This window comes from Psittacula echo (genome assembly GCF_963264785.1).
Source record: "Psittacula echo genome assembly, chromosome: 3".
NCBI lineage: Eukaryota > Metazoa > Chordata > Aves > Psittaciformes > Psittacidae > Psittacula > Psittacula echo.
In genome coordinates, this window is record NC_137736.1 from 104,326,236 (window position 1) to 104,339,660 (window position 13,425).

A 13,425-nucleotide genomic window follows, 5' to 3' on the forward strand; every position below is an offset into this window, starting at 1 on the left:
AAGCTGCCCACAGTTCTCCTAAATTCCAAAAATAGACGTTATCATTGCATTCTGAATCGAATGCATGCACACTCTGCCTTCTTCGACTAGGGAGACAATGCTGTAAAATCATAGATGTGTTTGGAGTTAGTAAGCATAGTCTCCCTAAGCTGTATGGGCCACCTTTGATATGTGAAGGAATTGCTGGCCACGCCTGATCCCCACAGATAAAAAACACTCCTTGAGGTAAAGTTAGAGGGACATTGCTAGAATGAGATATATTGGTTGAAGTATAATAGCGTAAAGCGCTACTCTTTCTATATACTGCTAAGCTAGAATTAACGCTCCACACCAAAGACTGATTTGTCCCTGAATAACTGAAAAGCACACAATAGTCCATTTTTACAGATCCTAATAATTCTAATTCTTGAGGCTCCAGTGTGGCCTTAGGCAAGTATGGAGTCCACCCATCCCAATTATCAGCCCTGTCAGTCCCATTCCAGATCGTGGGCTGGCTAGTTGTTGGCCAGTTCTCCAATGGGATTCCTACAAGGCACGTAGAAGAGGGATTCTCCGGCGAGGCAGTTGCAAGGCACGAAGAATCTTGATGTGTTACATTGGCCAGGGTAATCCATATGTTAGTTTTCAGTTGAGGAAGAATCCACATTATTGAATTCAACGTTAGGAGTCAAAGCAGGACGAGCCGTCCTCGCAGTTGTCCATCAAGGACCATGATCTGTAGAGACACAAGCATACCCTCGTCCCCAGGTTATTAAGGGAAAAGGTCCTTCCCATTTAAAAGTAACTGGAGGTTTAACCCATACTTTCGGATAAGACTTGGATAATATACGTTGTGTGCCACCGCCAAGGGAAATAAAGTGGCGAACAATAGCAGGGGTTTGTTGTCCCTCACTTAGGGCTAGATGATTCAGCATATATACTGCTTTCAAAAGTCGTGCTTGGGGGGATTCCCCTTGCATTCCCCTCTTTTGTTTTTCTAAAACCATTTTGAATGTTTGATGTGTGTGTTCAATGATGGCCTGTCCTTGTGATGAATGAGGGATGCCAGTAAGGTGTTTTACGCCCCAAAGATTAAGAAAGTTTTAGACAGAGGAACTAATATAACTGGGACCATTGTCTGTTTTGATTTGTTGTGGTATACCTAAAACAGCAAAGGCTCCACACCAATGTCATATAGTACCTTGTCCTTTTTCTCCTGATTCTGCATTAGCCCAAATAATATGGGAAAAGGTGTCGCTAGAGACATGAACATAGTGTTGACAACCAAATTCAGAGATGTGTGTAACGTCTGATTGCCAAATTTGCAGGGCTTTTAGACCTCATGGGTTCATGCCTGTGTTAGGGGATGTGGCAAAAGGCTGGCAATCAGAGCAGGTCTGGACAATGGCACGGGCTTCTGCACAGGATAGCGCAAATTGTCGTTTCAAAGAATGCGCTCACTGGTGGAAAAATGTATGTGATAGCCTGGCTTGCTCAAAGCGGTTGGGTAGAGTGATTGAAGTACTGCTGTAAGGTGATCGGCTCGAGCGTTGCCTTCTGCTATAAATCCAGGTAAATTAGTGTGACTACGGACGTGTAAGACATAATATGGTTGTCCATTGATTAACATCCAGAGTAAGTTAAGATAGTAGAATAAATTTGAAGTTGTGGCTTCTTTTAACCACGAGCAGTCAAGTCTAGACACAACACCGGCAATATATTGTGAATCAGTGACTAAATTAATTGATCGATGGCACTGTTGAAAAGCAAAAACAACGGCTGCTAATTCTACTATTTGAGCTGATCCCTGAACTATTTGTTCTTCATGGTGCCCCTCCCCATTTTCATGCCAGACTGTGATTGCTCTGCCTGTCTTTCCTGAGCCATCTGTAAAATAAGTTAGACCCAGGACAGGTGTCTTTTGACATAAAATTGGGCATATTAATGCAGTTTCAGAAATGAAGGTAAAAAATTTGTGTGGTTGATGATGAACAGTTAATTCTCCTGAATAATCTGAAAGAGATATTTGCAGCTCCTGGTTATTATTTAAGGCCCATGTTTGTTTTGTTAGGTGGGGATATATCGTATTTGGGTCTTTTCATGTCAATTCAACTGTCCTTAATCGTCCCTTGCATATAAGCTGTGCTGTCTGTTCACAAATTGTGACTATGGTCTTTGAATATCGATAAGATAAAAATAACCATTCCAGAATGTTTAGAGGGTTGGAGTTATTCTCAGGGAGCTACTGTGCTAACAGCCCCTTGAGGTGATGCGGCCTCTGAAGGATATATAAAGTTATGGGGTGTTTAAACTCATGCGATGGGCTGTTCTAGTTGTAATCAAATCAGAAATAATAGGGCTTTCTCGGCCTCTGGGGTGAGTTGTCTTGGTGATGAAAGATTAGCATCTCCTTTCAACAATGCAAACAGTGGAGCCAATGTTTCGTTGTCAATGCCCAATAGTGTGCGCACCCAGTTGATAGATCCAGCTAATTTCTGTGTGTCATTTAATGTCTTGATGTTAACGTTGAGCTGGATTGATTATGGTTGAATTATTTGTTCTAAAATTTTCCAGCCCAAATATCTCTGGGGTCCTTGTCTCTCTAATTTTTCTAGGGCTATTACTAGCCCCCATTTTTCCAAACAGATTTTTGCAAACTGAATCATTGTCTCTAATTGTTGCAGTTCCGGTCCAGCTAGGAGAATATTGTCCATGTAATGATAACAAATTAATCGTGGGAAGCGTTGTCTTACTTCTGACAAGGCTGAGGCCACATACAGTTGGCAAATGGTGGGACTATTTTTTGTGCCTTGTGGAAGGACTGTCTAGTGACATCGTTCAACTGGGGCTTGCTGATTGAGAGATGGCATTGAGAACACAAGTCGAGGAGCGGCTGCTTTGTGCAGAGAGATGGTAAAAAACCAGTCTTTTAGATCTATAATAATGATATCCCAATTCTGGGGTACCATTGTGGGAGACGGCATACCTGGCTGAACTGCTCCCATGTCTTGTATAACGGCATTGATTGCTCGCAAATCATGTAGCAAGTGCCATTTGCCTGATTTTTTTTAATTACAAGCACAGGAGTATTCCATGGGTGTGTGGTAGGAACAACATGATTTAATTGTAACTGTTCCTCTACCAATTCTCTTAATGCTTCAGCCTTTTCATGAGGTACGGGCCACTGATCCACCCACAGCAGTCGTTCCGTTAGCCATATGAGTTTTAGAGGCCGAAGGCAATCAGTGACCCCCCCAGAAAGGTTGGGCATCTGCACTCAGAGTTACTCCCACATACTCAACACATCTCGCCCCCATAAATTAAAAGGACAATTGGCAATATAGGGACGAGTAGTTGCAACCTGCCCCTCTGGATCCATTAGCTGTATCACTTCCGCACTCTGCCGTGATGATGACATGCCTCCAATACCAGTCAGATCTATTTGTGATTGGACAGTGTTCCAAGTGCTTGGCCAAAAATGGGCCCAAACAGCCGTGACATCCACACCTGTATTGATTAACCCTTTAAGTTTGATTTGTGTTGGTTTACCCTTATTTTCATGTAAGGTACACTCTATTGTAGGTCTGTGTTTCTCCAATCTTTGTGCCCAATAAATAGCCAGTTTACCCGTAGACCCGAATCCACCCAACCCACATATCGCATCAAGGTCTGCGTTAATAGTGTAGCCACGAAAAAGGATTAGTTGGCAAATGCGTTCTCCTCCCGGAACATCTACCGGAGGAGTTGGGGTCCAGACCATGGCCTGAATGGCTACAATAATCTGAATCAATAACACCTGGTAATACAAACAACCCTTTGAGTGTCACACTTGACCGTCATAACAATAAGGCTCTAAACCCATCTCCCAAAGGTCTTGTTAATGCAAGAGGTACTTCGGGTACAGATGTGTCGGTTAGCGAGATGTCAGTGGCTGTGGGGACATCCACTCCGACACTGCTGGTGATGAAGGTTCATAAATTGGCCAAGCTTGTCCCTGGCAAATACAACTGTTTGGAACCATTTGTGTTGGGGTGCAGTTCCATCTTGCGCTTCGCTTCCCGTTTCCTGATAACTGTTCTTGTTTGTTACTATATTTAGAATGACATTTATTGGCATAATGTCAACCTTTTTTACATCATGGGCATAGTCCAAGTTTGTTCCCTTCAGCTCCCATTTGCTCTGGGCAATTTCTTTTAAAGTGACTGGGCTTACCACAGCGAAAACACTGCTTTTGATTAGCGTGCAGGGCCGCTGCTAATGCCCCAGCAAAACTTTCATTTTGGTGATCAATGGAGCCTACACGACTACAGGCTTCCAGCATGTCCACAATAGTGGGATTTTTTAAAGTTTGCAAGATTTTTTTTTGCAATTCAGATTCGCATTTTAAATCGCCAATTTAAGCAGTAGCGCCTCCTTAGCCGCTTCATTTTCTACCTGCTTATCTACTGCATGTTGGAGGCGATCCACAAACTGCATATATGGCTCATCCATGCCTTGCTGGATACTTGTAAACACTTTTGACATCTTTCCCGTATCTGGGACCTTTAGCATAGCCTGGAGAGCTAAGTCAGCAGACTGCCGTAGAATTTCTGGAGCCAAATGGGCTTGCAGTTGTGGGGTTGTTATCGGTGCTTCCTCCATAAGCTGTGGAAGGCCTGCTCATCCCAAAGGATCTCCCAGTTGCCTTCCCAAATTTTCAAGGGCGGCGGCATCACAAGCCTCTCGCCAGTGCACCTTGAAGAATACCTTTTGCGTAGGTGTAAAAATTAAATCATCCAGAGCCAATGTATCAAAAGGAGTCATGAGTTCACATTTCATGGCTGTTTGTAATAAGCTTCGTGTAAAAGGTGACACTATGCCATATTGCATTATTGTTTTTCTAAGCTCCTTTACCAGTTCCCAGCGCATTGGCTCCCATGTGTTAGGTGCCTGATTACGAACAACTATAGGGAAAGTTAAATTTCAACAGCTGTCCTTCAGCTGCAGCTTGGCGTTGAAGAAGGCCCCATTGAGCAGCAGGATCATAGTCCCTTGTCTCCTCTATCGTTAACTTTTGCAATGCGGGAAGGACAGAGGCAGCACTGACGGTTCAGGTGTATTCTACAGGCTCCATAGAAGGGTCAGGGTTAGAGTCTTTAGTGGAAGCTGGCACACCCGCAGCAACTGGAGCTGCTGTAGCTCTATTAGGGTCATCGGTATGATGATGCACCCATTTCAACGCCTCATATATTAAATGCCAAGCTGTCATTAATGGCACCACTCTGCTATCCCCTCGAGAAGCAGCATCCCACAGTTTTTCCTTTGTTTGTTCCCAAATGTGTAATTGTAGCAGAATCTGCAGTCAGCCCTTGTCTCTTTAACCAGGATAAAAGGGATCGAACCGCCTTTTCATCATATTTCACCACTTGTTTAGCTAAGAGCTTTAACAACAAGCAGACAATTGCCTTTTCCTCAGTTGAAAGCCGAGATCCCATCGCCCTGACCGCTCACCTCAAAGGCGTTATGTTATATCCCCGGGCGGCAGCTCTCTGGTCCGCTGCTTGCTCATTCGGTCAGCTCTCCACCAGTGCTCTGTCATCTGCATTCATGTCCCACATTGGGCGGCATTTGTGGAGATTAATTGCACGGACTCTGGTATCTTGAGAACCAAAGACCCCTTTGTTCAAGGTTACATGGATTATATATTACAGATTATGTCCACCCGCTCAAAGCTACAGTGCAGTTGGTTAATTGCTGCTGTCCACACGAACAACACAAGCTTTCAATTGGTTAGCTGGTCTTTCGTCACCTTCTTCTCCTCCTCATTTTCTTTTCCAAGTTCCTCCCTCCTAAGTCCTGTTTTTGTTCTTTTCGTTCCGCGTTCCTTGCTCAAGGTCAGTTCACCAGAGAGTCAAGGTCGTTCAGCATGCTCTGATCAAGCTCAAAACCTTCTTCACCTACACCATGCAATAAAGCTCTTGAGGGCAAGGCCCAAAAATGCTGGTTGATATTCAAGGATCACCTGCTCCAAGCTCAGGAGTGTTGCATCCAAACTAGAAGGAAATGTGACAGGAAGGCCAAGAGACCTCCATGGATGGACAGGGAGCTGCTGAGGAAACTTAGAGGGGAAAAAAGAAGTTTATAAAAGGTGGAAGCGAGGACGTGTGGCCTGGGAAGATTACAGGGATGTTGTCTGGGGAGCTAGGAACCAGGTCAGGAAAGCTAAGGCCCAGTTGGAATTAAACTTGGCTAGGGATGGCTAAGGTAACAGAAGGGGATTATGTAGTTACATTGCAAATAAAAAAAAACAGAGTAGGGGCAACGTGAGCCGTCTCTGGAAACTATCAGGAGAACTGGCTACCCTGGTTTTGAAGAAGGCTGAAGTTCTCAATGACTTCTTTGCCTCAGTCTTCACTGGCAAATGCTCTGACCACACCACCCAAGTCTTGGAAGGCAGATGCAGGGACTGTGAGAATGAAGACCTGAGGCCCACTGTAGGAGAGGATCAGGTTCGAGACCATCTTAAGAACCTGAACATACACAAATCCATGGGACCTGGTGAAATCCATTTGTGTGTCCTGAAGGAGCTGGCGAATGAAGTTGCTAAGCCACTGTCCATCATATTTGACAAATCATGGCAGTCAGGTGAAGTTCCCAAGGACTGGAAAAAGGCAAATATAACCCCCATTTTCAAGAAGGGGAAAATGGAAGACCCAGATGACCACAGACCAGTCAGTCTCACCTCTGTGTCTGGCAAAATCTTGGAGCAGATTCTCGTGGAAAGCATGAAGCACAGAATGTGCCAGGCATGAAGTCATGAACCTCGTGTATGGAAAAGCACGTGAAAAACAGCGAAGTGGTTGGTGACAGGCAACATGGCTTCACTAAGGGGAAATCCTGCCTGACCTATTTGGTGGCCTTCTACGATGGGGCTACAGAACTGATGGATGGGGGCAGCACAGTTAACATCATCTACCTGGACTTGTGCAAAGCGTTTTGACACTGCCTCACACGACATCCTTGTGTGTAATTGGAGAGACATCAGTTTGATAGATGGACCACTTGATGAATAAAGAATTGGCTGGATGGCCGCACTAAGAGTTTTGGTTAACAGCTCAATGTCCAGTTGGAGACCAGTAACGAGTGGTGTCCCTCAGGGATCACTGTTGGGATCGGTCTTGTTCAACATCTTTGTCGGTGACATGGACAGTGGGATTGAGTGCGCCCTCAGCAAGTTTGCCGATGACACCAAGCTGTGTAGTTCTGTTGATACGCTGGAGGGAAGGAATGCCATCCAGAGGGACCTAGACACGCTTGTGAGGTGGGCTGTTGCCACCCTCATGTAGTTAAACCAAGCTGAGTGCAGGGTCCTACGCCTGGATCAGGGCAATCCCAGGCACGGCTACAGGTAGGGTTGAGAAGAGATTCAGAGCAGCCCTGCAGAGGACTTGGGGGTGTTGGTCGATGAGAAAATGAACATGAGCCGGCTTCAGTGTGCGCTCACGGCCCAGAAAGCCAACAGTATCCTGGGCTGCATCAAAAGAAGTGTGACCAGCAGGTCGAAGGAGGTGGTCCTGCCCTTCTACTCTACTCTTGTGAGACCTCACTTGGGGTATTGTGTACAGTTCTGGTGTCCTCAACGTAAAAAGGATGCAGAGCTGTTGGAGCAAGTCCAGAGGAGGGCCACGAGAATGATAAACGGGGCTGGATCACCGCCTGTATGAAGGCAGGCTGAGAAAGTTTTGCCTGGAGAAGAGAAGGCTGCTTGGAGACCTCATAGCAGCCTTCCAGTATCTGAAGGGGGCCTACAAGGATGCTGGGAAGGGACTGTTCATTAGGTACTGTAGTGACAGGACAAGGGGTAACAGGTTCAAACTTAAACAGGGGAAGTTTAGATTGGATATAAGGAAGAAATTCTTTACTGAGAGGGTGGTGAGGCACTGGAATGGGTTGCCCAGGGAGGTTATGAATGCTCCATCCTTGGCAGTGTTCAAGGCCAGGTTGGATGAGGCCTTGGGTGACATGCTTTGGTGTGGGGTGTCCCTGCCCATGGCAGGGGGGTTGGAACTAGATGATCTTAAGGTCCTTTCCAGCCCTAACTATTCCATGATTCTATGACTATCACATTTGTATATTTATGAGGACTAATTTGTGAATTTTCTAATAAATAGAAGACCTTCCTTGTGTTTTCATCTAATTTTTGCCATCACCAAGTTGGGTAGAAAAGAAGGAACCACACTTTCTAGGTTTTATGCCAGTGTAAAATTACTTCATATCTCTGCTCATATTATGCCTGAGGGATTTTATCCCTTCTATGTGGCAGAAAGCCACAATAAGAAGATTCAGCATATAGGTATCTTTGTGCATTAGTGAAGGTGTCTTTGTGTTTTAGTGGGGACACACACATACAAGGACAGTGTTTTCTGGCAGAGGAATGTTGTGCCATACCCACTGCAGCCATCTGACCCTCTTTCATCTCTTTCTTCTGAAGGTGTTTGGGGGTTTCAGAGGTAAAAAGTCTTCCGGAATCAGCAGGTGTGAGGTGAAATTGTGTCAGAAAGAAATAAAGATGTTAAAAGAAAAATAGAATGTGAACTCATATTATGACATTAACTATAGCAATAAGTGTGGAAGCAAATAGGTGACATAGGGACCATGAAAATGACAACTGCTACCACCAAAGCGTGTCCATCTTATGGACAAACTGGCCTAGATAGAGAGAGTGAAGAGTTAACAGATGATGGCATGAAGTTTAGCCATTTGAATTTTGGGTGGGAAAAATATGAGATGAAATGAGATGAAGACATTGAACATAGCCAGGGAGTCTGGCTCTTTCTGGGCTGCCTGAAGATTTTGAAAGCTGACTTACCACTAAGAAAGAGGCCAGGTCCCCTTTGCAGCTTTAAAAAATGCAAACAGTAGATTTATTTCTTCCAACTGTGGTGCATAAAACAGAGCTCTGACTTCCCACAGTTCCCTCCTCTCCATTTAATCGTGCACTTCATCCTTCTTGACATCTTGTTTCACCTCCACCCCCCACCACTTTTCCACAATAGCAGCTAGAACTCCTCTACTGCAGAGAGAAAAATTACAAATTTTGCATGGCTTCCAGATCTCTCACACATCAAGGCTTCCATAGACTGGAATACAGTCAGCTTCTTGGCTGACGGACACAGGGCCCTCCCCCTCATCAGGATGGAAGGGACATCCTGAGCCAAGTCCAGGCTTCTGCTGAAAAGTCCCATAAACTCAGTAAGAAAAACATGACTTTTACCTTAGGCTAGCTTTGGTCACGTGTCAGAGGACAGAATTCTGCTGCAATATTCACAGTTCCGTGTCTCAGTCTTTGGTGACCTTGCATTTAATTTTGACTGCTCTCAGTATGTTAACACTTTGGCAAGGAGACAAGAACACTCTGCAAATCCATCTTGTCCTGACATGCACAACACACAGAAGGTCAGATGCACAGCTCATGTCAGTCAGTAACAGTCAGTAGCAAAGTTACTTCAGTTTAAGATTTGGCCTGTAGCATTTTGGCTAATATCTTTTACTCTATCCATATCCCGGAAATAACTATTGCTCACTGAACAGTTTTAAAACGTCTGTAAACCTGAGGAGTGTAGCAACTGCAGTGATGGCTTCAATAAAAATATGTTCAGTGCCAGATTATGAATCCAGTCATGCTGGTATAAAGCCAGAGTATGTTGATGTCATTGGAGTTACATTAGCATTATATTATCAGGACAGAGATGAAACCTTAGTTCGCAAGTGACTCCATATTGCTTTGAAGTTTTTATGGATTCCCTTTTGTCTCACCCATTCTCTTTATATCGTGTTTGTTTGGTTTGGCTTAAGAAAATAATTCAGGGTTTATCCACAGCCTGCCCTTATTTTTTTTATTTTTTTGGGGGGATCTGAAGTCAGTTGTAGAGGGTTTTGTTTTGTTCTGAAAACAAAAAATAGCAAACAAGTTGTCATTCTTTTTTATTTTCTTTCCACTATTTTATGAGCTAGCAGCCAAGAGCTCCCATTCTTTGAATTTCTGAAGGTTTTTTAAAAATTTATCTTTTTTAAGCTGAATGGTATTGCAAAGTGAACATCATTATGTCTGTTTTCATCTCAGCAAGAAGAACCTGGTGGCTGTGCAAGCTCCTATTTGCAGAGAGGTTAAATTCAGGAGGCCTGCAAGACTGGAGCCTTGCAATTCCTGTAGCTGTTAGAAGTAATCCAGCCAGAGACATTGCAGCTTTGTACTCAGCATAATTAAAGCAACCACTTGGAATTCGTTGTATGTAAAGAACAAAACAATAGGCATTGAGACTACTACTGAAAGCAGCTGCAGGAGAGGAAGTCCTGCAGCTAGGGGTTAGTTAGTAAATCGTGCTCAGGACATTTTAGTACTGCAGTTCAAATTCTCATGATCCTTTCTGTGAGGCTGAAAGCTGTTTTGCACTGTCTTTCACCTTTTTTGTCCCATTCTTCCTTCAATTGTTAAATCTGTGAAACCAAACTTTAGAAATATGGGGGGCCCCACTGTGCCCCCAATGTTCAGTGCCATTGTGATCCCACAGCTGTCTGTGGAAATATAACAGGTTGTATACACTGCCCTTGTAAATTTGAGGAGCTGAGCATTATAAAACCAGCTAGGGGAAGCTATGGCTGGAATTAATTGTAGAAGCTCTTGCCAGCTTCGATGAGGTGGAATGTATGTATTTCAGTGGTCCACAGTTGTTTATGATAAAATCCTTTATCCTTAACTAGGGCACTGCTACACCAACCAGATTTTCATGTTGCTTGCTCTGAGATGGGGAGAGTAAAGAGAAGGGGGGAGTGTGTCAGGCAGCTCAAAAGAACTACAAATTTAGTGTCAGCAGTGAGATGTGGATTCCCTTAAAACACCTTCATGGGGCAGGCAATATGTGCTATCTAACTTCAGTGCCTTTTGCCTTTAACTGCACAGCGGACAGTGGAAGGAGTGGACTCCTTCCATGTTAATAACTCCATTGCTTGATATGCCTCTTCAGTGGGCACCTCCATTCTGCTTAAATCCAGTATTAGACTGAGTGGGAAGGATGGGAAGCCAGAAGGAAATATGAGGTGTCTCCATCTCCCTGGGATCCTTACTGCAGAACCTCCTTCTGAGACTTTATAGTAATATAAAATGTCAATTCCCAACTTCAGCAGAGCAGTTACAGCTCTTCTTAGAACACTTCACCTGTGCTTTGGAGTGTTTCCTAATGACAAGGTAACAGGATATCCTGGGTATAAACACCATGCCCTTTGAAATTTTGGCTGTGTCTATACTGCTAATTAAAAGGTGAGGGACTCATCCCTGGCCTCAAGTGCAGCACTGGCTGTTTTGTACCCCCTCTGTTGTGGGCCCCTCTTTATATCAGGTAAGACTTCGTGAAAACAAGTCAGAGTACTGAAACCCAGAGCCAGGGCATGAGATAACAGCTGTACAGTATGGTGTACCTGAAAGTCTTGTCTTTCATAGCGAAGAGGTCAGGTGAGTAGGTCCTGACTGATAGGCCAAGTGGCATGATCTGGCTTGTGTCCATGCTGCTTGTGGCCAAGATTCTTTTGGAGTACGTTGGCCACGTCCACACTACATAGCACATGGCTTTAGCTGTTTTCTGATTCCTGGGTGATGCTTCTGTGACCACACACTCCAGTGATACTACTGTGTGTGTTTTCAATTCAGAGGAGGATCTTATTCATGTGTATACGTACAGGATGGGAGAGTGTAAAGAAGACAGAGACAGACATTTCTCAAAAAATCTGCTCAACAATAAGAAAAATCTTTTACCTGTAAGGGCAATTGAAGGCAGAAGAAGGTTGTCCATAGAGGCTGTGGAATCTCCCATCTCTGGAGATATTCAAAACCTGCCTAGCCATAGTTCTGGGCAACCAGCTCTGGCTGACTCTACTCTGAGCAGTGGGTTGGACTAGACAAACTCCAGAAGTGCCTTCCAGGCTCTACAGTGCTGTGGTTGTGTGGCTATAAGAAAGAGTGCCCACCACCACCTCAGGAGAGTGATTTTTGAGCACCCATAGAATCATAAATCATAGAATTATCTGGGTTGAAAAGGACCTTAATTAGATGATCTAGTTCCAACCCCCCTGCCATGGGTGACTGAGGTACAGAACTTAGAGTGGTTTCCAGCCGAAGAGTGACTCATCTAATGTTTATGTTCAAAATGTTAAGCAGGCCAAGGAAGGAGGCAAGGGTTGGTGTACTGGAACTTATATGGGGTTTATCTGCCTGTATCTCATTTCAGATGTGTCAGCTCCTCATGCTAGACCAGATTATACCACTGCGCTTTCTGCTTAGTTGTATTTGGGCTATTGTTAGAGTACTAACAAATTTGAGCAAAGGTAGCAGAGCTGTAGCCAGAAAGGCTAGGGCCTGCTTGCTAGCCCTGCTTGCAGTGGCAGGTTCTTGTACATCCCGGGACTGGGCTGCTGCACAGCTCTTCCCACACTGCCTTCACTCTCACACCCATATCTTCTTCAGGATTTCTGTAGCATCAAAATTTTAGCACCTTTCTTTTTTTGAGGAGGGCCCTAATCTATTGGACAACTGGTTTTTTCTTCCCATTACACAGATTACCCATCTTTCCTTGAACTTTGTGGATGTTGTTGTATTTATGCATGCAATTTTCCTTTTTTTTGCTCTCTCACTTGCTGCCAGGTAGCCCTTCTGCCACTTCATTTTTTTGGCTGCATTTTCTGAACTGGATTCTCAGCATGCATTGGGTAAGCACACACAGTAGCTCAGAAGAAATAAGAGTAGGGATAGATGCTGCTGGCAGTTCAAAAGATCTCCTCCAAGCTGGGCAGCTGTGTCATTTTAAATGGATGTGATGTTTTAATGACTGCCTGAATTAATGTGAAATCAGATTATTGACTTCTCTTTCAGGACCTGATGATGCTTCCATACCTGCTTTGATGTTTCATTTTCTATGTGCTTTTTTTCAGGCTCTGCAGTTGAAAGAAAGTAGTAATAGAGGTGGGGAAAGAAGAAGTTTGTTAAAATGATCTTTAAAAAGCTAAGAAATTAACTGTTACAATGCCAAAACTGCAGTTGTCAGTAACAAAATTAAGTATACCATTCCATTTGGTTAAAATTGTGCAAATTCATCCAGTTTATTATTCAGATGCTTTGTTTACAATGCTGAAGTTTTAAGGAAAACAAATTTATTTTAGCTCAATCTTTTCTGCTCTTTTGTCTTCAGGAGGGAATATGAGGCAAGGAGCTCCCATTTCCTCTCTCTGGCAAATGTTCCATGGGCTAAGCAGGGAAGGAGTTACAGAGTGGGAGCTTGCCCCTCAGCTGAATTGGCAGGACTCAACATAATCATTTAAGCATGAACAAGACTGGTTTTCTCTCCACTTACATAAATCTGTAATGCTTAAATCCATAGTCTTTCACTGCTGAATTACTGCCAGTGGTTTCAAAATGCA